Source organism: Rattus norvegicus, chromosome 15 (genome assembly GCF_036323735.1).
Source record: "Rattus norvegicus strain BN/NHsdMcwi chromosome 15, GRCr8, whole genome shotgun sequence".
NCBI classification, from domain to species: domain Eukaryota; kingdom Metazoa; phylum Chordata; class Mammalia; order Rodentia; family Muridae; genus Rattus; species Rattus norvegicus.
Window position 1 is genome coordinate 103,619,790 of NC_086033.1, and position 26,241 is coordinate 103,646,030.

At 41.8% G+C, this 26,241-nt stretch overlaps 2 long non-coding RNA genes across 4 annotated transcripts; one reads left to right on the forward strand and one right to left on the reverse strand.

Annotated features, from left to right (window-relative positions):
* Nucleotides 1–305: 305 nt before the first annotated feature.
* LOC120097084 (uncharacterized) lies at nt 306–26,241 on the reverse strand. 3 transcript variants are annotated; one of them, XR_010058072.1, is made up of 4 exons: nt 25,028–26,218; nt 18,259–18,358; nt 17,397–17,653; nt 306–406 (listed from the first exon to the last, which is right to left on the reverse strand). It is a non-coding gene; the product is annotated as an uncharacterized LOC120097084 (long non-coding RNA). The 3 variants fall into 3 exon arrangements; XR_010058071.1 differs by lacking the exon at nt 306–406 and having other exon boundaries at nt 17,339–17,653; nt 25,028–26,241; XR_005494305.2 differs by lacking the exon at nt 306–406 and having other exon boundaries at nt 17,339–17,653; nt 24,897–26,233.
* On the forward strand, nt 12,833–13,878 carry LOC134482023 (uncharacterized). The gene is made up of 2 exons (XR_010058073.1): nt 12,833–13,476; nt 13,667–13,878. It is a non-coding gene; the product is annotated as an uncharacterized LOC134482023 (long non-coding RNA).

Sequence of the window (26,241 nt, forward strand, 5' to 3'; positions counted from 1 at the left end):
TCATCGCTCTTTCCTCCATCAGAACACGGTTCTAATACCGTCAGGAATTCAACGTTACCAAGACAAGTTGGAGGTCAGCCGACGCCCCTCCCTGTTTGTGTCATTTGAGATCGCAGCCTGAAGCCCACAGCAATACTTAGAGTAGAAATGCGACCACTGAACCAGCACACATCTTGGTCCAGTATACTATAGTATGGGTTTTGAGACCAAATATGTTCCAACCTCAATCTGCAGATGCATTTCAGACAATTATGCTTCTGTAATATATTTAGGGACTTTTTTTAGGAAATAAAGAGACTGACCGGTCACCATGTGTTCTTTATTAAACAGCTTTCTTCCCTGGGATCTCAAATCTCCATCCTCAGGAGCTCAAAAATCTTCCTCCAGCGCAAGCAATGAGATCCCCCTAGAAAAGCAAAACAGAACCCTGACCCCGAGTTCCTGTCCAGTTAATTTATGGTAGAATTCCTTGAACAGGCTTTGCATTCCTACTGCCCTGGCTACAGAGTGCTGGTGGCTTCCCGCTATTCCTAATCTCTTGGCGCAGGGATACCCATCTGTCAGTGCAAACCTTACATCACACATGGAACCAATTTCTACTCCAAACCCCCACTATTCCCGTTCTAAATAATTAAAGTGGGTTCTTTCGCCTTGGCTGCCTCTTGCCAGACACAGGCAACTATCTCAGCACTGGTGGTTTGCATTGCACTTACTGTTTACATGATTTAAAACCCACGCCTTTTCTGTCTCTCTGCATAACAACCTATCTGTCAAGTGTCCTTGGACCTCTGTCACTTTAAAATATCTTAATGTTTACTAATGCATTATTCACAGCATAAGACTAAAATAGTTCCTTCTTGGAACTCCAAGCCCATTACTATACACCATGAAAGGCGGGATCTTTTCCAAGTTTCCCAGGGGAAAGTGTGGTTTGGGTCTGCACACCTCCTTTCTGTGCGAACTGTTTTTCTTTCTCTGGTTTCTCTGCCCGCCTCATCCTGTCTGCACTTTCTTCCAAATACTTCTCTATTTTTCTGGTTCTCTGGTTTCACATTTCATTTTCCCAGAAAGAGGCAAACAGTCTTTTCCACGGTATCTGTGCGTGTGAATGTGTTTGGCGTGCACATGCACAGATCTCCACTTCTGTGAAAAGTGGAAAGTGTGTTTATGGTTTTCAATTTCTTTGTCTGTTCTCGTACTTCAGAACTTTCTTGATCTGAGCACTTGCTGGTAAAATCATCCAGCTTACAGTTGGAGAAGTGTAAGTTCTAGTTAAGTTCTACTTACTGTTTATAGTAAGTGTGAGTTCTAGCTACTATTTATAGTAAGTAATAGTTCTAGTTACTATTTATAGTGTCAGTTTTAGTTACGATTTATAGTAAGTGTAAGTTCTACTTCTGTTTATAGTGTCAGTTCTAGTTATTGTTTAGAGTAAGTTCTAGTTACTATTTATATTAACTATCAGTTCTAGTTAGTATTCATAGTGTCAGTTCTAGTTTTTGCTTATAGTAAGTGTAAGTTCTAGTTTCTCTAAATAGTAAGTATTGGTTCTAGTTGCTATCTATAGTAAGTGTGAGTTCTACTTACTGTTTATGGTGTCAGTTCTATTTACAGTTTATTGTAAGTGTAAGTTTAGTAAGCATACTTTCTAGTTACTATTTATAGTAAGCATAGGTATTATTTACTATTTATAGTGTCAGTTCTAGTCACTATAATAAATGTAAGTTCCACTTACTATTTATAGTATCATTTCTAGTTACTATTTATAGTAAGTGTATGTTCTAGTTACTATTCATAGTAAGTATAAGTTCTAGCTACTATTCATAGTAAGTATAAGATCTAGCTATTCTTTAGAGTAAGTGTAAGTTCTAGTTACTATTTATAGTGTCTAAGTTCTAGTTACTGTTTATAGTGATAGTTCTAGCTACTATTTATAGTAAGAGTAAGTTCTACTTACTATTCATAGTATCAGTGCTAGTTACTCTTCAGAGTAAGTGTAAGTTCTAGTTACTGTTTATAGTAAGTGATAGTTCTAATTACTATTTATAGTGTGAGTTCTAGCTACTATTTATAGTAAGAGTGAGTTCTACTTACTATTCATATTATCAGTGCTAGTTACTCTTCAGAGTAAGTGTAAGTTCTAGTTACTGTTTATAGTAAGTGATAGTTCTAATTACTATTTATAGTGTGAGTTCTAGCTACTATTTATAGTAAGAGTAAGTTCTATTTACTATTTATAGTATCACTGCTAGTTACTCTTTAGAGTAAGTAAAGGTTCTTGTTACTGTTTATAGTAAGTGTAAGTTCTAGTTACTGTTTATAATAAGGATAAGTACTAGTTACTATTTATTCATTTTCTACTTCTTTTATTTAATAACTCATAGTTCTATAGAAGTGAATTTCATGGAGATTTTTCATTGCTATTGCCCTAATTCTGATTTAATTCAAATATGAAACTCTCCCTGAGTTTTCTTCATACACAAAATCTGCTCAAAGGTTATCCTGTGTGGTTTTAAATGTATATTACAAAAGCCATCTAAGCACATTGCCAGGAGTCTACATTTTTCTCATTAATATTTATTACAAATTACTTGAGTGGCAATTTAAACTTTCTCCAGTAGTATAAAATAATGACCCTTCTCGCAACCCTTTCAGCAGTGACTATTACCAATAACTTTTAATTGGTACCAATCAGGACTGGAAATGTTATCTCAGTATTTAAACACACATTTATATAACTACTAATGATACTGACCTTTCTAGTCACAGGACCCATTCCATTTCCTCTCTCATAAACACTCTCTGGGCCACATGCCTCAGTTCCTTGCTCATGGATAGCTATGGACACTGAATGTGTTTGGCACATAAACTTCATTTTCCCTGTTCACTTACATCCATGAAGCACCACCTATTGGCTTCATAAATGAACATTATGCACACCATGGTCTCCAGTCATGTTCCAGAGACAAGAGCCAGGAAAGAAGGATGCTGATGCACAGAAACTTCGGAACATCGAGAATACCAGGAAATATCAAGACATAGAAATAGAGAAAATGCCAGGGGTGGAGCCTCTCACTAAGCCGCTCAGGCAACCTTGCAGAAGAGACACATAGACGACATGTTCAAATGATGTGAAGGGAAAATGACATAATTCACACTATGCATTCAAAGCGGGAGCACACACTGAGGGCTGAATCAGTGTGTTCAAAGAACAGCCCAGAATTCAGTGGGAAGGCCAGCAGGTGGGCAGGTTGAGTCTGTGGGAGACAACTGGCAAAAATAAAAGTATGTACAAGACTGTCAGGATGAAAGCCATTGGTTTCCATGCTAATCTTAAGAAGAATAATAGTGACTGTGATTACAGTAAAAAGCAAGACACTGGTGCAGTGTCCAAAGCGGGAGGGATGAGCAGGGTGACAGGGAAGTGATGAGATCAGGACATGGGCTGTCTAGGTCACCGTAAAAAATGATCAGATATGTAAGGCAGACATGCAGACAACTGTGAGGGTTTGTATATGCTCGGCCCAGGGAGCAGCACCATTAGAACATGTGGCCTTGTTGGTGTAGGTGTGTCACTGTGGGCATGGGCTTTAAGACTCTCATCCTAGCTGTCTGGAAGCTAGTATTCTGCTAGCAGCCTTCAGATGAAGATGTAGAACTCTCAGCTCCTCCTGCACCATGCCTGCCTGGATGATGCCACGTTCCCACCTTGATGATAATGGACTGAACCTCTGAACCTGTAAGCCAGCCCCAATTAAATGTTGTCCTTAGAGGAGTTGCCTTGGTCATGGTGTCTGGGCATAGCAGAAAAACCCTAAGACAATGTGTTGCAATGATCTTTTTGTATTTATGTCAACTATGTGGGTACCATGTGGAGGATACCGAGAATCAGGTGAGACATGAATTAAGGAGTTTGGTGAAAAGCAGATGGCTCATTATGATACTCAACCATCAGGATCCTGGCAGCCGGACCCTGGATATAGGTCAATGGTAGACTGAATCCTCACCACACACAAGGGCATGGGTTTGAGCCCCCATACCACAAAAAGGAAATAGAAAAGATCTGGTAGATAAATGTTGATACAGGGTTGAGAAGGATGCCACTTGATTAAGCAGAAACTAGAACTTGGAACAGGGTCAAAGCCAGTTTCGTGAATTGGACATCGAAGGTAAGATGTTTACAGCAGTCAGGGTATGTCTTGGGTATGAAAGATCAGAGATTCGGTGCCTGTAGGAAGGTCCCAGATGGCGGTCGGAAGGGTGAATCTGTCTCTCCGGGGAACAGCAAAGGTGGAAGTGTTGAGTTGGAATCATTGAAGCATAAAGACATTTGGTGCCACAGGCTCCCACGGAGCACCCGGAGACACAGGGACTGCTGAGAGTGAGCTCTTGGGCTCTCTAAGAGAGAGAAACGAAGGCATGTATTTGACTGAGAAAGCCAGTCCGTGGAGTAAGAAAGACAGCAGAAGCTGAAGGGGCCTTATCTGACATCAATGGGAAGAGAGGCCCTTGGTCCTGTGAAGGCTCAATGTCCCAGTATAGGGTAATGCTAGGGCAGTGAGGCAGAGGTGGGGGGTGGGGAGGAGCACCCTCATAGATGCAGGGTAAAGGGGGGTGGGATAAGGGGTTTGCAGAGGGGAAAGCAGGAAAGGGGATAACATTTGAAATGGAAATAAATAAAAATTTTAAAAATTATTAACCAAAAAATAAAATAAAGGAAGAAAGGAAAACAGCAGAAGAGGGTCATGCAGAGAATCCAAACCCTCAGAATATCCCAAGTGTAAAGGTGCAGTGAGCTTCAATAATTGCGATATTGATTTAAGATATACATTCTGGGTAGAGTCTTAATATTCTAGAAGATTGATTTGCCGTAATCAGAAAAACATAAATTCATGAAAACATTTTTAACCTCATGGTTCTTGAGTTCCCTTGTGTGAATGAGTTCTCTCCTAAAGCCACGCAAATACATGGGGTTCCTTCTCGCACGTTTATTTTCATTAAGTTAGATATTCGCAGCTCTTTCCTGGGGGGGGGGGGTCCAGCTTCGTCTCTTTTAAGTAGCAAGCTTGTTAGGCCAGCACCAGAGTCTCAAGCAATAGCATGAGTCGTGGTCCAGCTGGCTAGCAGTTCAGTATCATCAAAGAAACAAGTACCAAATAAAGTACTCCTCAGCAGAAGCAGGTTATGTTCTGATCAGCTGACCAATTTGTTGCGAGAGCAGAGGTTCATGGGAACCTCGAGCTGTCTCCCCGAGGAACAAGGATGCAGTAGCTGTTAATCTCGTGCGCACCCCGACTCTGTAAATCATAGTTAATGTGGACAATAATAATTGACTCTGAGTCTAGAAGGTGAACACTTTAGGGGCTTGTTTTATAGTTGTATCCATAGAATAGATAAAATGTGGTTAATTACCACCCCGCCCCAGACAAACGCACAACAACTCCTTATCAAGCTGGTGTTTTAATTGCAGTGGCCGGTGTACTTGCTATTCCCTGAGCATGAATGCGCCTGTATTTTCAACAGTCACTTGTGAGTTAAACTGAATTCCTATTCCTTGATAGAAACACAAATCAAGACTAGATTCAGGGTTGTTTTCTAAAGGAGTTTCAAGAGACTAAATATAAAGTGTGGTGTGCATGTTGGGACCAGCTGGCCTTCTGGGTCCTCTGTAAGATCCGGGTCCAGCAAGGACTGAGTGCTGGGTAGAGGGGGAGGGGAGTGTTACAGCGCTTTTGGACGATACTCAAAGAAGCAGCTCTCTTAGCTGATTTTCAGTGAAACACCAAGTGTGCATACACTTCATTCAGGGTGGCCAAGAACTACACACGAACCTTGGAGAGTGGGAAGGATTTTTTCGGGGCGAATATAAAATCACTGGCTAGAGTTTAAAGTAATGTGAATGCCTTATTTGGATGGGAAGGCAATCCGGGAATCCCATACACTTCATGGGTCTTATCCAGAAAAAAGAAGTTGAACTTGTACATTTGCCAAGGACTACATGACCTTCCTCGGGGTATAAGACTGATGGTCGGGCTCCTCACATAACGCCTACTGGAGAAAGGGAGTCCTCCAATTTGCACCGAGCTCAGAGGACCTATTAGGACATGGTAGACTTTGACCTTAAATAGCAGGGTTTCCCGACAATAAAGAATAACTTCGCTTAAAGTATTTTCCCCGTTGTCCTTCTCTGCCTGTCCTCCCACCCCACTGCCATTTCACCGATGTAGGGATAATCTCTTGTGAACTGTGTGGGAGCATCACCTGCCAATAAAAATCTTACAGCCAATAAGCTGAGGCAGGAATTAGAAGGCAGGATATCGGCAGAGAGAAAGGAACTCTGGGAGATAGTCAGGCTCGGGAAGATTCGTCACCCAGACCCTGAGGAAATCAGACGTGAAACTGAGGAGAAGTAACAAGCCATGTGGCGGGCATAGAATAGGATAAATAATATATGAGCCAACTGGGGAACAAGCCTAGTTTAAGGCGTAGGCGTTTATTTAAAAAAAAAAAAAAAAGCCTCCTAGTCATTACTCCGTTACCAGTTCATGGGTGGAAAAGCCTATGGTAATAGTTGTCACCTGGCAACCCACAGAAGCACTATATTCCAGGACCCACAGCCAACGTCGGTGCCACAGTAGGCAACAGCAGTCAAGGAACAGAGCACTCACCAAAGACAAGATTAGATATCTGTACCAAGAACACCTCAAACATCACAATTCCAGATTCCTAGGTGCCAGCTGAAAAACACGGATTTCCAAGGCAATACGCCTCCTCCAGAAACTAGAAATCCTACTAGAATAGGATGCGAGGATCCTACTGCAAGAAATGTAATCGCAGAAGCACAGGACAAGGACTTCAAAACAGAGATTATGAATATGTTCAAGGACCTTAACGAGCATATGAGTAAATGCCTTAAAGAAGACCATGAAAAGACTAACAGTTAAAAGAAAGGGGAAAAAAATTCAAGACATGAAAGTAGAAATCAAACCACTAAAGAAAACCCAAACTGAATAAAAGTGGAAATAAAACACTCGGGGTATCAAACAAAACCCTCAGAGGTAAGCCTCGCCAGCAGATTACAAGACATGAAAGAGAATTTCAGGTATCTTGAAGACAAAGTAGAAGAAATGGATAGCTCAGTCAAAGAAAATATTAAGGCTAGGGGGGAAAAAGCCCAGGCACAAGACATCCAAGAAATCTGGGACTCTGACATTTCCAAACCTATGAATAGTAGTAGTAACAGCAGCAGCAGCAGCAGCAACAGCAGCACTAAACAGAAGACATAGGGAAGACCATTACATATTCATCAAAGCGAAAATCCACCAAGACAATTTTAATTCTAAACATTTATGCACCAAGCACAAAGCCACCAAAACTCAATGAGAAACGCTACTACAGCTAAAAAAAAATCACAAATTGACCTTCATACAGTGTTAGTGAATGACTTCAATACCCCATTCTCACCAACAGATAGGTTATCCAAAAACTAAGCAGAGAAATGCCGGAGTTAAACCATCCATAGAACATTCCACTTAAACAGTACAGAGTAGACTTTTATGTCTATCTTTTATGTTGAGGTCTTTGACCCACTTGGACCTGAGTTTTGTGCAGAGTGATAAATATGGATCTACTTGCATTCTTCTAAGTGCAGACATTCAGTTAGACCAGCACTGTTCGTTGAAGATGCTTTCTTTTTTCCATTGTATACTTTTGGCTTGATTTTTTTTTTTTTTTTTGCCAAAAAAATCAGGTGTTCAGAGGTGTGTGCGGTTCTTTTCTGAATCTTTGATTCAATTCCATTGAACAACTTGTCTTTTCCTATACCAATACCATGCAGTTTCTATCACTATTTCTCTGTGGTCCAGCTTCAGGGATGACGATCTTCCCCAAATTCTTTAACTGGTCAGGATTGTTTTAGCTATCCTGGATTTTTTATTTTTCCATATGAAGTTGAGAATTGCTCTTTCAGGGTTTGTAAAAGAATGTTTTGTAATTTCAATAGGGATTGCATTGAATCCGTGGACTGCTTATGGTAAGATGGCCATTTTCACTACGGTAGTCCTAACATAAGCATGAGAGATATTGTCATCTTCTTACATCTTCTTTGTTTCTTCAGGGACTTAAAGTTTATGTATTACAGGTCTTGCACTCCATTGGTTAGAGTTTGTCTTAGTCAGGGTTTCTATTCCTGCACAAACAGCAGGACCAAGAAGCAAGTTGGGAAGGAAAGGGTTTATTCAGTTTTCACATCCATGTTGCTGTTCATCACCAAAGGAAGCCAGGACAGGAACTTACAGAGTAGGAACTTGGAGGCAGGAATGAATGCAGAGCCCATGGAGGGCACTGCTTACTGGCTTGTTTCCCCTGGCTTGCTTAGCTTGCTCTCTTATAGAACCCAGGAACACCAGCCCAGGGATGGCCCCACCTGCAATGGACTGGGCCCTCCCCTATTGATCACTAGTTGAGAAAATGCCTAACAGCTGGATCTCATGGAGGCATTTCCTCAAGGGAGGCTCCTTTCTCTGTGATAACTCCAGCTTGTAACAAGTTGACACACAGAATCAGCCAGTACAGAGCTACACCAAGATATATTTTTGTTGTTACTGTGGTTGGTGGGGTTTTTTTTCCCTAATTTTTTTCTCAGCCCATTTATCATTTGTATAAAGTAGGGCTACTGATTTCCTTGAGGTAATTTTGTATCCAGCCACATTGCTGAAGTTGTTTATCAGCTGCAGGAGTTCTTTGATAATATACATTGCTTACATATACCCTCACATTATCTGTGAATAGTGATACTTTGACTTCTTCCTTTCCAATTTGTATCTCCCTGATCTGCTTTTGTTATTGCTCTGGCTAGAACTTCAAGTGTTGAAAAGATAGGAAGAGACATGGGCAGCTTTGTGGTGTCCCTTATTTTAATGGAATTGTTTAAATTTCTCTTCACTTAATTTGATATTGGCTATTGTCTTGCTGCATGTTGCTTTTATGTTTCAGTATTTCTATTGTGTTTGGATACGTGCCTTGTAGCTCTGATCGCTCCAAGTCTTTTAACATGAAAAGTGTTGTACTTTTTCTAAGTCATTTTTAGCATCTAGTGAGATGGTGATGCAATTATTTCCCTTTGGTTTGTTTAGCATGATGGATTACGTTGATGGATTTTCATATCTTGAACCATCCTGCATCCCTGTGACAAAGCCTGCCTAATCATGGTGAATGATGTTTTTGATGTGTTCTTGGACTCTGTTTGCAAGAATTTTATTGGGTATTTTGGTATCGATGTCCATAAGCAAAATTTGTCCAAAATTCTCTTTCTTTGTTGAGTCTTTATATGGTTTAGGTATTAGGGTAACTTTGGCCTTAGAATGAATTTAGCGGTGTTCCTTCTGTTTCTATTTTGGGGAATAGTTTGAGGAGTGTTGGTATTAGCTCTTCTTTGAAAGTCTGCTAGAATTCTGCACTAAAACCATCTAGCCTGGACTTTGTTTTTTGTTTGTTTGTTTTTGTTTTGTTGTTGTTTGTTTTTGTTTAGGGTTTGGGTTTTTTGTTGTTTTTTGTTTTGTTTTTTGTTTGGGGTTAGGAGACTTTTAATGACTGCTTCTATTTCCTTAATGTCTGTTTAGATAATTTACCTGAGCTTGATATAACTTTGATAAGTGGTATCTGTCTAGAAAATCATCCATTTCATTTAGATTTTTCCAATTTCATGGAGTACCAGCTTTTGAAATAAGACCTAATGATTTCTCTTTTAATTTCTTCCAAGACATAACTAATGTCTCCATTTTCATTTCTGATTTTGTTTGTTTGGAAACAACAAGAAACAAAAACAGGTTTTCTTGGAAACCCTTTTTCCAGACCTTTACTCTGAGGTAGTGTCTATCTTTGTTGCTGGGGTATGTTTCTTGTTTGAATCAGAATAATGGATCCTGTTTGCATATCCACTCTGTCAGCCTGCGTCATTTTATTGGTGAATTGAGTTCATTGATGTTGAGAGATATTAATGATCAATGATTGTTAGGTCTTTGATATTGGTGGTAGTACTGTGTGTGTGTGTGTGTGTGTGTGTGTGTGTGTGTGTGTGTGTGTGTTTCTCTTATTTTGGTTTTGCTGTGAGATGATTTTTTGTTTTCTTGGGTGCAATTACTTTTCTTGTATTGGACTTTTTCTTCTAGTATTCTCTGTAGGGCTGGATTAGTAGAAATATGTATTTTATTTGTCATGGAATATCTTGGTTTTGCCATCTTTATTAATTGAGAGTTTTGCTAGGTATAGTAGTCTGGGCTGATATCAGTGATCTCTTATGGTCTGCAAGACATTTGTCCAGGATCTTCTGGCTTTTAGAATCTTTGGTGAGAAGTCAAGTGCAAATTTGATATGTCTGCCTTTACATATTATTCGAACCTTTTCCCTTGCAGCTTTTAATATTTTTTGTTCTGTACACTTGTGTTTTGATTATTATGTAACAGGGGGTGTTTTCTTTTCAGGTCCCAATCTCTTTGGTGTTCTATAGGTTTCTTGTACATTTATGACCATCTCTTTCTTTAGGTTAGGAAAGTTTTCTTCTATGATTTTTTTTTTTTTTGGTGATGTTTTCTGTCCCTTTGAACTAGAAATCTTCTCCCTCTTCTATTCCTATTATTCTATAGGTTTGGTCTTTTCATTGTGTCCCAAATTTGTTCTGTGTTATAAGCAATTTAGATTTGGCATTTTTTTCTATGACTGATGTATCAATTTATTCTATTGTAGTAATCTTCTACACCTGAGATTGTCTGTTCCATCTTCTGTATTCTGCTGGTGATGCCTATGAATGCGGATCCTGTTCCCTTTCCTCGGTTTTTCTTCTCCAGGGTTGCCTCTGTTTGTGTTTTCTCTGTTGCTTCTATTTCCATTTTTAAGTTTTGAACGTTTTATTCATTTCCTTCACCTGCTTGACTGTATTTCCCTCTAGATCTTAAGGGATTTATTTGTTTCCTCTTTAAGGGCTTCTACTTGTTTGATTATACTTTCCTGTATTTCTTTAAGGGATTTATTGATTTTCTCCTTAAAGGCCTCCATTATCTTCATATAATGGGATTCAAGGTCTTGCTCCTCAGATATGTTAGGATATCCAGGGCTTCCTGTGGTAGAAGAGCTGGATCTGATGGTGCAATGCTGAAATGGCTTTTGTTAATTTTGTTCTTGCACACTTGTCTTAACAATCTGTTTATCTCTGGTGTTGCCTGGCCTGGTAGTCCCAGGGAGTATCAAGCCCATGGGACTGGTTGTCTTGGGTAACTGCAGGCCTCCTAAAAAGACAGGCAGATCTGTGGGCTGGTCAGTAGAGTACTGATCTGTGATTGCAGGTAGGTGTATGGGCCAGAAGGAAGATGGAGCTTGGAACCCATGTTTTTATTGGGATTACTTCTGGGAATATGGGCAAGGGGTTACTTACACAAGTAGAAATGATACAGAGAGTTGCCTCACTAAGGTACCCCAGCATGGGTAAAAGCTCACAAAAGGTGGGAATCTGGACCCCACTGGATGTTGCTCAACAGGTTGGAGAGGGTCCCTTGCTTTAAACCTCTTCCAGACAGTCTGGTCTCAGTCTTCCTTGCCGCTTGGCTTGTCTGAGATTGTTTGCAGAGTGTCTCTGTTGGGTAGAAATCTTGGCTCAAGTCCAGACAAACCACAACAGGCCAGCATGGAGTGGAAGAGTAGAGGATTAAAGGCCGGCCACCAGCAGGTGGAGAGAAGAGAGGAGGGGAATGGAAGGGACAAGGGGGAAGAGGGCAAGAACAAGAAACAAGAGCAAGAGAAGAAAGAAGAGAATGAATGAGGAGGGGGCAAGCAGCCTCTTTTATAGTAAGCAAGCAAACCTGGCTGTTGCCAGGTAACTGTGGGGCGGAGCATACCTGCTGTTGCCAGGTAACTGTGGGGCGGAGCTTAGACAGAATGCCAACAGTCTCTGTTAAGACTCAGGGTCTTTCAGCTTTTATTTCTTACTCTCAAAAGGAAGGTCCGAGTGAGTCTGATCAGTTTCAGGGACTTCTTGAAGCTATTTTGAGTTGTATGTCTTCCTATTTAAGGAGCTTCCCTGCAGGATGGAACATTTTGATCTCCCAGGAAATCGTTACGCAACAGAAAGTGTCAAATTAGCAAGGAAATCTGGAAAATCTAGAGGCACATATTCAGGAAATTACTTTATAGACGAAAAGAAGTATGTATTTCAGGGAAGAATTTCTACCCATTTTGAAATGACTGTAACATTTCCCTCCCAAACTATACAGGGTAGCATTTCTAAAACTTCAATGGTAAGCTGCTTTAAGACCATATAAACTTTGCGATGGTGTGGAATACTTTCGTGTATCGACACAAACTTTTTATTTCTCCTCCTCCTCCCCTTCTCCTTCTCCACCTCCATCTTCTCTTCCTCTTCATCTGTCTCCTCTTCCTCCTTTCCATCCTCTTGTCCTCATCGCTTTCCTTCTTCTTTTTTGAGGTCTTCTATGTAATTTTTAAATTTAATTTTTAATTTTTTTTTTTTGGTTCTTTTTTTCGGAGCTGGGGACCGAACCCAGGGCCTTGCGCTTTCTAGGTAAGCGCTCTACCACTGAGCTAAATCCCCAGCCCCTAATTTTTAATTTATTATTTGTGGATATCTAGTATATTTCTTATTCTTTCTCATCTCTCAAATTCTCAAAGATCCTTTTCCTCCTTAGCCACCCGCCTTCATGCTCTTTTCTCTCTTTAAAAGAGAGAAAAAGAAAGAAGAAAGAAGTTTATTAAAAAGCCACTAAAGATCATTGAGTCTGATTTGTTTTGACCATCTACTCCCGGGTGTGGGGCTGGCCTGGAATGTGGTTATTAAACCCGGGGTCACTCCCCTAAAGAAAACAGATTTCCCCGCTCCTGGCCAAGAAGTTCCTCATGGAACTTTGTACCCACTTCCCCTCCTTCTCACAAGGATTTAAACTCTCTATTTCTAGTGGGTTGTTTCAGGGGGCTGATGAGATACATACTACACAAGCACAAGACTCTGAATTGGGCCCCCAACACCCATGTAAAATCGGGGCAATTTGTATCTGTAACCCGAGTGTTAGAGGGCAGATGTAGGCAGGTCCTGGGGACTCACTTTTCAACTAGACTAACACACACAAATAGAAAAACCGCCAGTGTAAGTCTACAACGTCACTTGTATTGAAAAATAATTTCCCAGCCCTGTGCATCCCCCACAGAGCCTTCAGCCTTCTCTCCTATTATCTTAAATTAACAATGTAACAAATCAATAAATGTTAACAATGTAAATTCCGCCCCTCCGAAGTGTATGCTCCGTTGAGTAGAGGCTGCAGAGGGAGAGTCCTGAGACTCAGACCATTAGGAAATCGTTAAGCTGTTGATCTCTTGTGGCCTGCTCCCTCTCTACAGCAATAAATCACCTGTCTGCTCAGCACCTCAAGGGTTCCAGGAATGTGTGATCACCAGACTCTTCCACCATTGCTGGTCAGAAAAACCTCATGGGTGGGGTTTGCTTCCTGGGTTCAATTTGCTTTTGGAACTACAAATGGGTAAGGGGTGTGGTTAGTTCCTCTTTGGGACCCGCAACAGTCTGAGCAAGAATAATAGAGACATATGAATCCTGTGTTTGCTGCTCATTTTGTGCCTACAATTTTGTTTACAATTCTGCCCTCAGATTCTCTACAGGAGTAAATGCCCTGGACAACCGGGAGGACTTGTTGACAGTCAAGGCCACACAAACGCTATGCCAATTGAGGTGCATCATCTCTCCTTTATACTAGTTTCCACCCTTTGAGCGGAGCATGCTTCCCAGAGAAGAGGTACCAAAGCCCCCAGAGATTGTGACCTGTGGGTGTAACAGCCAAATAAAGATCTCCAATAAGCCAAGAAGTGCGTGGGCAAATTACCCTGTGTTTTATCTCTAGGGCAAAGTATGACACCTCTTCATGGAAATGCCCTGATTGCATTTCGGTGGCTCTCCCAGGCTGCCCTTTCTGGCTTTCCGGCTAATCAGCTTTAAGCAAAGTGGTCTGGGTCGGATACTAATTCAAGACTAGACTTTCCCTTGCAACTGTTAGATGGAGGAAGGTCTTAGATGGAGGAAGGAAGCTGCACACTTTTGGCAGGTAAAAGAAATGGATCCCCACCCCACCCCCAACCCCCATATGAGATCTAAAAGCCTAAAACATTAATCTCTCCCAATGCCACTCCTTTTTTGCCTTAATTGGGCTCTTATAGGCAAACAGTTTAGCAGTGAACTCAGCGAACTTCGGGCATAGTGGTCTTCTTATCCATTATCCACTTAAAGCACACTTTTCTATTTTGGGCGGCATTTCCATTTTCCCTCTCTTCCCGTTAGGCTCCTATTTGACTCAAGTTGCTGTAGCAGCAGCCTCTGGAATTCAGAACTTGGCTGCCTGTCTTTCCTGATGTCTATACTCTGAAACTTGTGGATATTACTCCTCCGCATGGCTCTTGGTGAGGTGGAAACACAGCAGGCGGCGTCTATTTGGAATAGACACCCCTTGACCAGCAAGTGAAGGACCCTAAAGGTTTTCATCAGCCTTACACCCACCTGCCCTGGGTCAAGGCTAGGCCAGTTTCCATTCTCCACCCACAGCACCATTCCCGAATAAAAAATTCTCGGAATGTACTGACTGGTACCTGACCCTCCGGAAGTCCTAAGTAGATTTCAAATGTCCATGCTTGCTAGCCAATAGATTCAAAGGTCAATATGTTTATAAAATAAGTTTGAACTGTAACCTTGCTGAAATAACCTGTGCTCCTAAAAAGTACAAAAACTCTTTGTAATATCCATTCGGAATCACCTTCTCGTCACTTGCCTTGAGGGACTGATTGACGGTCGACCCCGACAATGCTGGAAAATAAACCTCTCCCTTTGCATCGATCTGTGTGCATCTCATTTTCTCGCTGTGGGTGTCTCGACGTAAGTACCACTGACTGAGGGTGGGGGTGTGGGGTCTTACACAGGCAGTTCAAAAGGTAATATTTACCAAAAATAACTTAGTTCGTCACAGGAAAGAAGTTCAAAAACCCCATTCTACTCCCAGCCAGTTTCAGAAAAACAGCTGACCTTCTCCTGCCTGATGGCCATCCCTGCCAGTAACCACACATGCCTTCAACTGACTAGACAACTCCCTAGTTATGGGGGAGGGGTAAAATAATAATGGAGAAAATATGTGTTTCTGGTAGTGTCCAGTTGAACTTGGCCACGTAAGGAGTGACTTGTTCCATGTAACAGAGCCATCAGGGTCTGGGCCTCCACAAGTGCTGATGGTTGCTGTGGGCGTAAGGCTTGTTTGTGTAAAAATATACCTATTTTATTTCACGTTCCTCTTCAGGAAATATTCTCCCTACCAAGGTTATCTGGAATGTTCTCCCTGCCAAGGTCAATGACTCCGCAATAATTAGAAATAGCATGAGTCCAGGAGTCAAGGGTGTGTCTGATGTCTCAGCAAAGTGGTAAATGCTGAGATATTCAGGACAGCCCTTAAGACTGTGGGAAAGAACTCTAAAGACATGAGTTCAAATACATAATTTCTCAACTATGCAAAATATAAGGATGACATATGAATGGTATAAGGAGCTTCACAGATCTAAAGGAACAGGGGCAGCTGCACTATGAGCCCCTAGTCAGGTACATAAGAAGGAGGTGAAGAGATTTAGGGAGTGGTAATCGAAGGGCAAGACCCCACCCAGCTAAGTTATTTGTGCTTACAAAGGCCTGAGTTCAAGGTCAGCTAAGGACGGAGGGAGTTTAGGTCCAGGCTTGGGTGCTGTAGGAATGGTAATTTCACGTTGCGGTAAATAATAAAAAAGGAATCTACCAACCCATGCAATTGCCGGCACCTTAAGGCCACATGGCATCTACGGGGTATTTTCATCTTAACAAAGTGTCTCAACCCAAGTCACTAAGTTTCCAATTTCCATCCCAAGCTGTCACCAGCTACTCTCTGGACCCTGCAGCAATCTCGCTGCCATGGCTAGCCCCACACTGTCGCCTCTGGCTACTCTCTGGCCCTAGCAGGAGCCGCCCTCTTAGGACTCTCTGCTGTGAATTCTGCTCACATTCCCAGCATCCACCCCCTGTGGTTATAGTCAGAACTCCCAGTCACCCGTTAAAATCAAAAAGCTTATAATTTATCAATCAGATTTATATCAGTGAATCCTCACCCCACAAAACAACCAAACAATAAACTCTGAACCAATTAATATTAATATAAACTGCCCGCCTAGATAAGACAAATTGTCCTGTAATAACCCATCCCTGATGAAATATTCATAACTACCTGTGGCCCTTTAAGGCCACACAGATCTCCTCCTCCATCTTGGTTCTTCTTCCCTCTTCTTCTCTCTCCGCTCTCCAAAACTCTGTGCCCACCTTACTTTTTCACTGCCCAATCACAGGCCTTCTCTTACCTTGTGCCTGCCTTCACCTGCGTGTGGACGACAATCCACAATTTCAGGGTAGTGATCCCATGCAACTAGCTTAGTGTCTGTACTTACAAAGACAGGCAGACCTCTGAATTCTTATGCAATTAAAAAAAAAAATGTTGTGCTTGCTGTCTCCTAAGAATTAAGGGGCTGCTGGGTCCTGCTAAGACTGAACCCCCAGTGAACTAGACTGTTGGGGGGAGGGCGGCAATGGGGGGAGGGTTGGGAGGGGAACACCCATAAGGAAGGGGAGGGGGGAGGGGGATGTTTGCCCGGAAACCAAAGAATTATTAAGTATTAAATAAATTAAAAAAAAAAAGAATTAAGGGGCTGGGGCTATAGGCTTTAGGAGATAATCGAAAAGGAATAGGTGATGACTAAATTGATATGTGAAACACTGGGCTTTTGAGCTTCAAGAGATGAGCTACCCAGGGAGTGTTTTAGAATTGCAAGGGGAAGCTATCTGAAAAGCTGCCTCTAGCAGACTGTCCCACGATTTGACGACGTGAGTCATTTGTTTCACTACACCCAGAAACCCTTTCTCTCAGGAACTCTTCTCCAAGTGGAGGCCTGTCCTTGGCAAGGTAGCCTCTTCTAAGTGTTTGCCTTCTGGGAGGCCTACTTTCTTTGAACACATCTATTGGAGCCTAAATATCCGATTTCGTTGGAGAGAATGCTCACTGATCCAAAATTGAAAATTCCTAATCCTTCCACCCGGGGAGTCTGGTTTTCCACAATTTTTATTATGTCAGCAAATTGCAGTGCCATCCTAATCATGTTGGAGAAAAACTCAAGTTCATCTCTGACTCATATTCCTTCTTTCATGCTTATATTTTCCTCTACTTAAAAAAAAAAAAAAAACAACTCTTGTAGCATTGAAATATATCCAAAATGTATGAACTGGCTTCTCCCACAGAGACTTTTATTATCCAATCTGGAATGTTACCTACCATGTTGAAAGGGATCCATACTTGTCTGCCAGATGGGGAAGCATAGATTGTGGTGAAAAAGGAAAGGATCGTGTAGAGTTATGAACATTGTTAGAACATTTGTTTCTCCATGGTGTGATGATTCTGTTGTTAGTGCCGGATCTACTCAGCCGTCTTTCAACCTGATCAACTGATAATTACATCTTAGCGGAGGACAGGTCCATATACGTGAAGACCTTCTATTTTGATCACACAGAACCTAAACGTTTGGTGTTGACCTGAAAATGTTAAAAAGAAAGAAAATGGGTTATAATTTTGAGTTCACATTCTTCCCCACCCCTTATCAAATACCATTACTCCCCTGCCCAAATTTTACCACAAATGAAGGTTTTTACTGACAAAGAAATTTAGACTACGAAGCCAAGCTCAAATTTTTCTCTCTAACGTTTTTTCACTATCTCAAGTAATTCTGAGTCTTTAAATACTTAACTCTTCAGCCTTTGTGGGCCACTTCCTCCCACATACCTAGTCCTTTAAACGATTGACTGAACGGTCCAAACTTTAATACATGCAAAAGAAACTATGTTGACATTGCTTGCTTGTAACTGTTTTGCTGATTCAGGATGAAGAAAAAAATATACACGACTCAGAAATAAAATGTATGCTCGTGGAGAACAAACATGTGCTCGTAACCAACAACCCATCAGGGACGAAACCATCCCTAACGCCTGAAGCTGAATCTTCACTAAGCTCGCCCATGGCGGGTATCTCTTCTCACTTCAGATGTCAGCGACTCGCTTTGTTTATTTTTGAACTGTAAATAAATGGGATTACGCCTTACCCAGTTGATTTTACATTGTTTATGGAAGCGTTTTTATCGTACCCAGTTGTGGAGTTGCAACGACTCATTCACTTGCTCAAAGCAGTCCACCATTTGGACAGTCCTCACTTCTGTCCACCTCTGCCCATGGACCTCGTGGCTGCTGCAAATTTAGAATTGCTGTGAATGCAGTTAAAAATGAACATTTTCGTAACTGTCTTCATGTGTTTACAGAAGCATACTTGGGAGTGGAATTGCTGTGTCATCGCGTATTCCTACGTGAAGCTTTTATAAAAGCCATCATAATGATTTATTCTCCCATGAGCAGTTTGTAAGAATTACCAATGTTCTAAAATTTTACCAACACTTAGTAATGTCAGGCTATTATGTCATAGTCGTACTATTAGGTTTATGATGAGATCCTACTCCGTTTAGGGGATTTGGGAATGTGCTTGTGCACACAGTACACATGTAAGTGTGTGAGCATGTGTGTGGAGGTTAGACGTTGGTGTTAAATGTCTTTCTTGATTACTCTTCAGACAGGGTCTCCTGTTGAACCCACACTTCAACAATTTGGCTAGTCTAGCTAGCTAGCTTGCCCTAGGAATCCCCCATCTCCATCTCTCGAATGCTGGGTTCCGGGGATCCAAACTCTGACCCTTACCGTTTCATGGCAAGCACGTAATGTGTTCAGTTATCCTCTTAGCCCTTACTTCAGCTGTAATCAGTGTTTTCCTGTGATTAATGGTGCTTGAGAACTTCTCACTTTCATTAGTTATTGGTCCTTGGGATGTCGTGTGGGGGGCATGAATGTGTGGGAATGCAAGTGAATGGATGAGTGTGTGTGCGTAATACATGTTCTAATTCTGCATTAATATCTTATTTAGCGTGTGTTTTTGTTCCTTATTAGCATGTTAATTGCTTGAAATGCTGTGTATGTGGGTTCCCTGCTACTAAATGCATTGCAGTCTTCTCACTGAAGTCTGTCTTTGCCCTCCCTGTCTTTGCCCTCTTTAAATGGGAACAGTCTTGCAATTTATTAATGATTTCCTTATAATCTGTGCTTTACATGTGTGTCATGGAGAAACCCTCGCCTGTTTTGGGGTCATGAAAATATTCTCTGGCAGTGGAAGCTCCCACTGCTTTCTCTTCCACAGTCTTATCAGTCTTTAAACAGTCTGAAGCTGGCTCATTGATTTTTGAATGTGGGGCATATAAGTCAGCTCTCTCTGGTACAATATTATGAGTGTAGGACATCTAAAGGTGAAACCCCCAAGCACCATGTATTGGAAAACTGTGCCAATAGGTTCCAAAACAATTTATTAACTTGGTAATTTAGTATCATTCTGACTAGCTAGGTGGGAAAAAAAAATTAAGTCTTCCCTGAAATGGTCCAATTGCTTTCCCCCTCCCCCTCCCCCAATCCCAGCTTTGTATGAGCTAAGGACTGAGTGTGGAGCTGCTCAGACAAGAGCGCTCATGAAGCTTGCACCTGGCTCCAATGTCATTCCTAGCAAGGGACAGCTGGGTTTCTTTAGTCACCTCTCATTGGGATTATACTTTAATCATTTCTCCTGGCAGGGTGCTGAATCCAACATAAGCTTCCTCTGGTCCTCCCCCCCCACCCCCCACCCCCGTGACTTGCTTCTGTGCTGTCCCACACAAGTCACAGTGGGAATAAAAGCTATATAGAACAAGGAGTTTCAAAACAACCACGGTTCTTAGTAGACTGTTTGGCTTAGGGGAGGAAGGCAGTTTCATTTTAAGGTCCTTGGAGCCTTGACAGTTTATGTGTCTATGTTAATGCGTACAGACACACCAACATAGATATAAATTTGTAATAAACACATGTTGTGTGTTTGTATATATGTAATATGGCCTTAAGGATTATTCACCAATAAGTATGAACACTTACTAGTATGAGAGAATCAGATTGTTTTGTTATTTAAAACTCTACCTAATCTTGGGTTGGGGATTTAGCTCAGTGGTAGAGCACTTGCCTAGCAAACGCAAGGCCCTGGGTTCGGTCCCCAGCTCTGAAAAATAGAAAAAAGAAAAAAAAAAAAACTCTACCTAATCTTACAAACGCATCCTAACAGTTCATAAAAAAGAGACAGTAACTATTAGAAATGACCAGCTCTGTAATTTTAACAAGACTTCCCACTAGGCTTTTCGAGATACTTAATGGAAACATTTCTCTGTATGACCAAAGTTTGTCAAAATCAAGAGATGTTTAATTCCCAGAATTGACTTCATCAATGTGGTATTGGGGTACAGCCTCTAAGAACAGCTGAGAGCCCTTTCCTCAGAACAATTGACACCGAGGAGAAAGCCATTAAAGTGAGGATGGGTGGGCGGTGGGCTGGCCAGCCTGAGACATCTCAAGACACTCAGGACAGAACAATGGCACTCCCTGTGGACAGACGTCACAAATCGAAGTCAGCCGTGCTCAGTGAGGCTTCAACCTGCGTGGCCTCTTTGAACATCTCAGCCCACAGCTCAGACACTGCAGGAAAACTTATACACTCAAGGGCTGTTGAAGCTTCTTCCGAGAGCCTCCAGGCAAGATGAGGCACTAAGTGTAGAATTAGTTAGAATATTACCAGAAGTCCATGTTTTAATTCTTACTTGATGCCTCTTAGGACTGAAGTGAACCAGCGGTAGCTTTAGTAGTGAATGTTGGGTTTGGAAGCCCAGGATCTAACTCATTTGATAGAATGCTTGCCCAACATGCACAAAGCCACGGGTGCCACATAAGCCGAGGGCGGTGCTCACATATGAAACCAGCACATAGGAAGTGCAGCAGGATGCACTTGTGAAGGAATTTCAGGATCATCCTTGGCCTTAGAGTAAGTTGGAAGCCAGCCTGGGACACACGGTACCTAATGTCCAACAACAACAACAACAACAACAAGACTTGCTATCTTGGAATAAATTTAATAGATTTGGCACCAGCCCCTGTCTTAATGTGCTACTCTTGGGTCGGTCAATTTATTTTTATTAATTTCTGCCCCCGACTTTATCATTCTCATCATCATTATTATTACTATCATCATCATCATCATTACTATTTATAATTATCTCCCTTAGGCGTTTACTTTTTATTGGTCTGTAGTTTTTGAAAAATATTTATTTTAGCATATGCTCATGAGTGTCTTGCCTGCAGACAGGTATGCGCACCACCTGTGTGCCAGTAGGAACCCCAAAGTTGGGTTGTAGATGACTGTGAGCCTCCATATGGGTAGTGGGACTCGAACCTGTGTCCTCTGTCCAGCCGTTTCCTCTTCAAATTTTAAGTCGAAAGCTCAGCCTATACATTTACCATTCATTTATTTTTTTTAACAGGGTTTTGCTACTTAGCCCAGGCTGATCTCAAATGTATGACCCTTCCACCTCAGCCTTGGATTAAAAATTACAAAAACAATGACTTTATGAAATTCGTAGGCAAATGGTTGGAACTGGAAAATATCATCCTGAGTGAGGTAACCCAATCACAGAAAAACACACATGGTATGCACTCATTGATAAGTGGCTATTAGCCCAAATGCTTGAATTACCCTAGATGCCTAGAACAAATGAAACTCAAGACGGATGATCAAAATGTGAATGCTTCACTCCTTCTTTAAAAGGGGAACAAGAATACCCTTGGCAGGGAATAGAGAGGCAAAGATTAAAACAGACACAGAAGGAACACCCATTCAGAGCCTGCCCCACATGTGGCCCATACATATACAGCCATCCAATTAGACAAGATGGATGAAGCAAAGAAGTGCAGGCCGACAGGAGCCGGATGTAGATCGCTCCTGAGAGACACAGCCAGAATACAGCAAATACAGAGGCGAATGCCAGCAGCAAACCACTGAATTGAGAGTAGGACCCCCGTTAAAGGAATCAGAGAAAGAACTGGAAGAGCTTGAAGGAGCTCGAGACCCCTTATGAAAAACAATGCCAAGCAACCAGAGCTTCCAGGGACTAAGCCACTACCTAAAGACTATACATGGACTGACCCTGGACTCTGACCTCATAGGTAGCAATGAATATTCTAGTAAGAGCACCAGTGGAAGGGGAAGCCCTTGGTCCTGCTAAGACTGAACCCCCAGTGAACTAGATTGTTGGGGGGAGGGCGGCAATGGAGGGAGGATGGGGAGGGGAACACCCATAAAGAAGGGGAGGGGGAGGGATTAGGGGGATGTTTGCCCAGAAACCGGGAAAGGGAATAACACTCGAAATGTAAATAAGAAACACTCAAGTTAATAAAAAAAAAAATTACAAAACGTTTCCAGCGTGCCCCACCATGTCTGGCTTCTAATACATTTATTTAACGAGTAGAACTTTCTCTAAGAGGTGGCTCTCAGAACCACAGTGTTGTGGCACTTTGTCTCTTCTGCCATTTAGACATGTCTCATAAAAATATGTACATATACTGTTGGACATATATCTCTATATCTATCTATATCTATATCTATATCATCTATCTCTATATTATACAATATATATTCATATATACATACATATACATATACATATACATATACATACACACAGCCAAATCACCCATCCTATAGTTACTCCCATTCAAATAAATGAGCAGCTACAAGTATAGCAGGGTTAAAATCAACATTGTATTTTGTTTTTCCTGAGCTTGCTGTCTCTATATTTTTATTCCCCCTTCTTGACTTTGACTGCTCTTAAGCTGATTGTATCTGGCGTATCATAATTTTCTGTATTTTTAGAAATTTATGATCTACTTTTTTATCCGTTACCTTTTACTTTGGAGATTGAAATGCAGATTAATTCACCCAACCCTAATGTTACTTGATACTTTTATTCTCATCTTAATACAAATATCTTTTTTTTAAAAAAAAATTAACTATTTACCATTTTCATCTCTTGCCACTTTGTCAAAATCATAATTATATAATTTTTAAATACCAGAAGCACTCCCTTTTAATTTTGACAGCTGAATTCGTCTGTGGAGTTACCCACGTATTTCCCACTTCCTCTGCTTTGTGTCTCTTGTTACAATTCAGCTCCTCCATCTGGAATCGTTTCCTTCTACACAAAGTACAGATTTTACCATGGCCCCTAATGCTACTTTAATGTGTCTTAAAACTTGTTTCATCTGAGTCATAAAAAACATTTCAATGGATGAAGCATTCTAACTTGCAAATTATTTCCACCATGTATATGGAAGACAACATTCCACAAACTCTGTTTCTCCCTCCTTCCCTCGTCTGCCCCTCCCTTGTTCCCTCCCCCCTCCGTCTGTCTGTCCCTCCCTCGGTCCATCAGTCTATCCATTCCTCTCTCCCTCTCTTTTCCCCAATGCTGCTAGAGACAGAAACCCAGCCCTTGGGCATGCTGGTCACGTGATCCACCACTGAGCTCACTCTCACCCTTCTGAGTCTGTGCTTTATGTCCAGAATTTGACTGTCACGGTAATGATAGCTTCTGTGTGGATGAGCTGTTTTATTCTCTGCCTATTTTTAAGATCTCCCCTGTCTCTGATTTTCTCGGTAATTTGTCTAAGTGTATACCTCTCTCCACATATCCTGTTTGGGAGTCGTTGACTCCGTGGCACCCGTGCACTGGAGGGTTTCATCACCTCTGGGGTACACTTAACTATCATCTCGTTAAACAAGACTGCGCCTCGGGTTGGGGATTTAGCTCAGTGGTAGAGTTCTTGCCTAGCACAAGGCCCTGGGTTCAGTCCCCAGCTCCGAAAAAGAAAAAAAAAAAAAAAAAAAAAAAAAGACTGCGCCTCACAGTTTTGCTCCTCTAACCGCGGTGATGAAGACGTACATGCTACATATTCACCCTCCGCCCCACACCACTAATGCTCCGTTCTGTGACTTAAGTTCTTTCGTTCCTCTGTGGTTTTGGTTCAGACACATCTACCTGTCACCTTATTCAATCCTGTCTCCACCACGTCTAAGCTGTTACTGAGGTCACAGGCCCACTCCACGCTTCTTCCGTGAATTCTGGATCTCTGACGCTACATCTTCTGTCTTCTGTAACGTAGTTTGGGCCCTTTCTGTTATACTCTACTCTATACAACATATTCTAATATATCTTCCAGGTCAGGAATTCTCTTTCCTCCCGTGTGATGGTTTGCATGTGCTCGGCCCAGGGAGTGGCACTATTAGAAGGTGTGGCTTTGTTGGAGTGGGTGTGGCTTTGTTGGAGTGGGCATGGCCTTGTTGGAGGAGGTGTGGCTTTATTGGAGTGGGTGTGGCTTTGTTGGAGTAGGTGTGGCCTTGTTGGAGGAAGTGTGTCACTGTGGGGTGGGCTTGGAGACCCTCCTCCTAGCTGCCTGAGGATGCTCAGTCTGTTCTTGGCTTCCTTTGGGTATAGATGTAGGACTCAGCTGCTCCTGCACCATACCTGCCTGGATGCTGCGATGCTGCCATGCTCCCACCTTGATGATAATGGGCTGAACCTCTGAACCTGTAAGCCAGCCCCAATTAAATGTTGTCCTTTATAAAACTTACATTGGTCATGGTGTCTGTTCACAGCAATAAGACCCTAAGTAAGACACCTCGTGCCAAATTTGTTCTTAAAGGCATCTTTTTTTTTTAAATGCCTGTTTCTTTCCCATTTCTGAAACTCTTATCTGCATCCGGTCTCCACCGGCTTCGTCTGCAGACAGTTGAGCTGAAGCACCTCCTAGCTTGCCCGGTAGTCCCCCCTCTGCCCCTCACCGTCAACAACAGGTTTGAAGTCTCAAACTCTCAGAGTGGAAGTGTCTTCTGTCCTTCCTTAGCTTCTGAGGGATCGTTCCTATCCGATTTACTTAAACCTTCTCATACTGTGATTTTAAAATGTACCTCACCTTCCCAGTCTTCTTCAGCAACGAATGTTAATGACACAATGCTCCGTGACGTCTATCCCTTCTCCCCATGACAGTTGATCAACGAACTTGGAAGTTAAATGGAACTATCTGAAAATTCTGAGGAAAAAAAATTTAAAGTCGAAATCGATGTTCTGCTTTCTGTGGGTGATGTCAGCCTTTGCTTCCCGACTTGCCTCTGGCCTACCCCTTCCTTTTCTGCCACTGCTTTCCTACGCAGGATCTTGAAGAACTACCCTGCTACCTTGCACTCTATCTCTTGGGTGTTTTCTTTCCCTGTCCTTTTCTCTGCAGACTTGCAGCGGTGAACTCAAGCTGGATGACTACAAATGTGTGTGCTGACGGCTTTTTCTGTACTTTGGGGGCCTCTCTGTTGTCATTTTTAGTTTCATGGTCTCTCTGGAAGTAATCTTCCTGGTATTCAAATTGTCTCTTTTTCATTTATATAATATCTCATGGGCTCCACTGGGACTGTAAATTAGATTCCAGACTCACTTTTCTCCTGGAGCCTCTTGGTGGGTGACCTGGAACATCACAAGATCCTCCCTCTCTCAACTCAGGTACATAGATATGTTATTGTTTTGAAAATACAGGGTTTTTCCATACATATTGTTTTTTAAATCTTTTTCATATGCTCATTTGCAATTCAAATAAATTGTCTTGGACATGCATGTGCTACCCCTTACATAATAAACATATATATTCAAATATGTTTAGTCCTGTGGAAGGAAAAAAATCTATGTGTACATTATTTATGCCTGTAAAGACTGTGTCAATCTTATTTATTTATTTATTTCCACAAAAGGTTTCACATACCTGTGGAAGTAGTGTCCAGGAGAGAATTTCTCTGCTCTTGGAAGACTTCCTTCAATGCAGTGCCTTGTGTTGCCCTGCATAGGAGTACTTGATCTGTCTCCAAGATCTCCAGTGTTAATGAAGTCAGTTCTCTCTCAGTGCTGCTAAAGCTGGTTTGACACACACTGAACAATCTGACAGTGCAGTACTCTGTGCACACACTGAGCAATCTCACAATGCTGTACTCTGTGCACACACTGAGTAATCTCACAATGCAGTACTCTGTGCTCACACTGAGTAATCTCACAATGCAGTACTCTGTGCACACACTGAGTAATCTCACAGTGCAGTACTCTGTGCTCACACTGAGTAATCTGATGATGCAGTACTCTGTGCACACA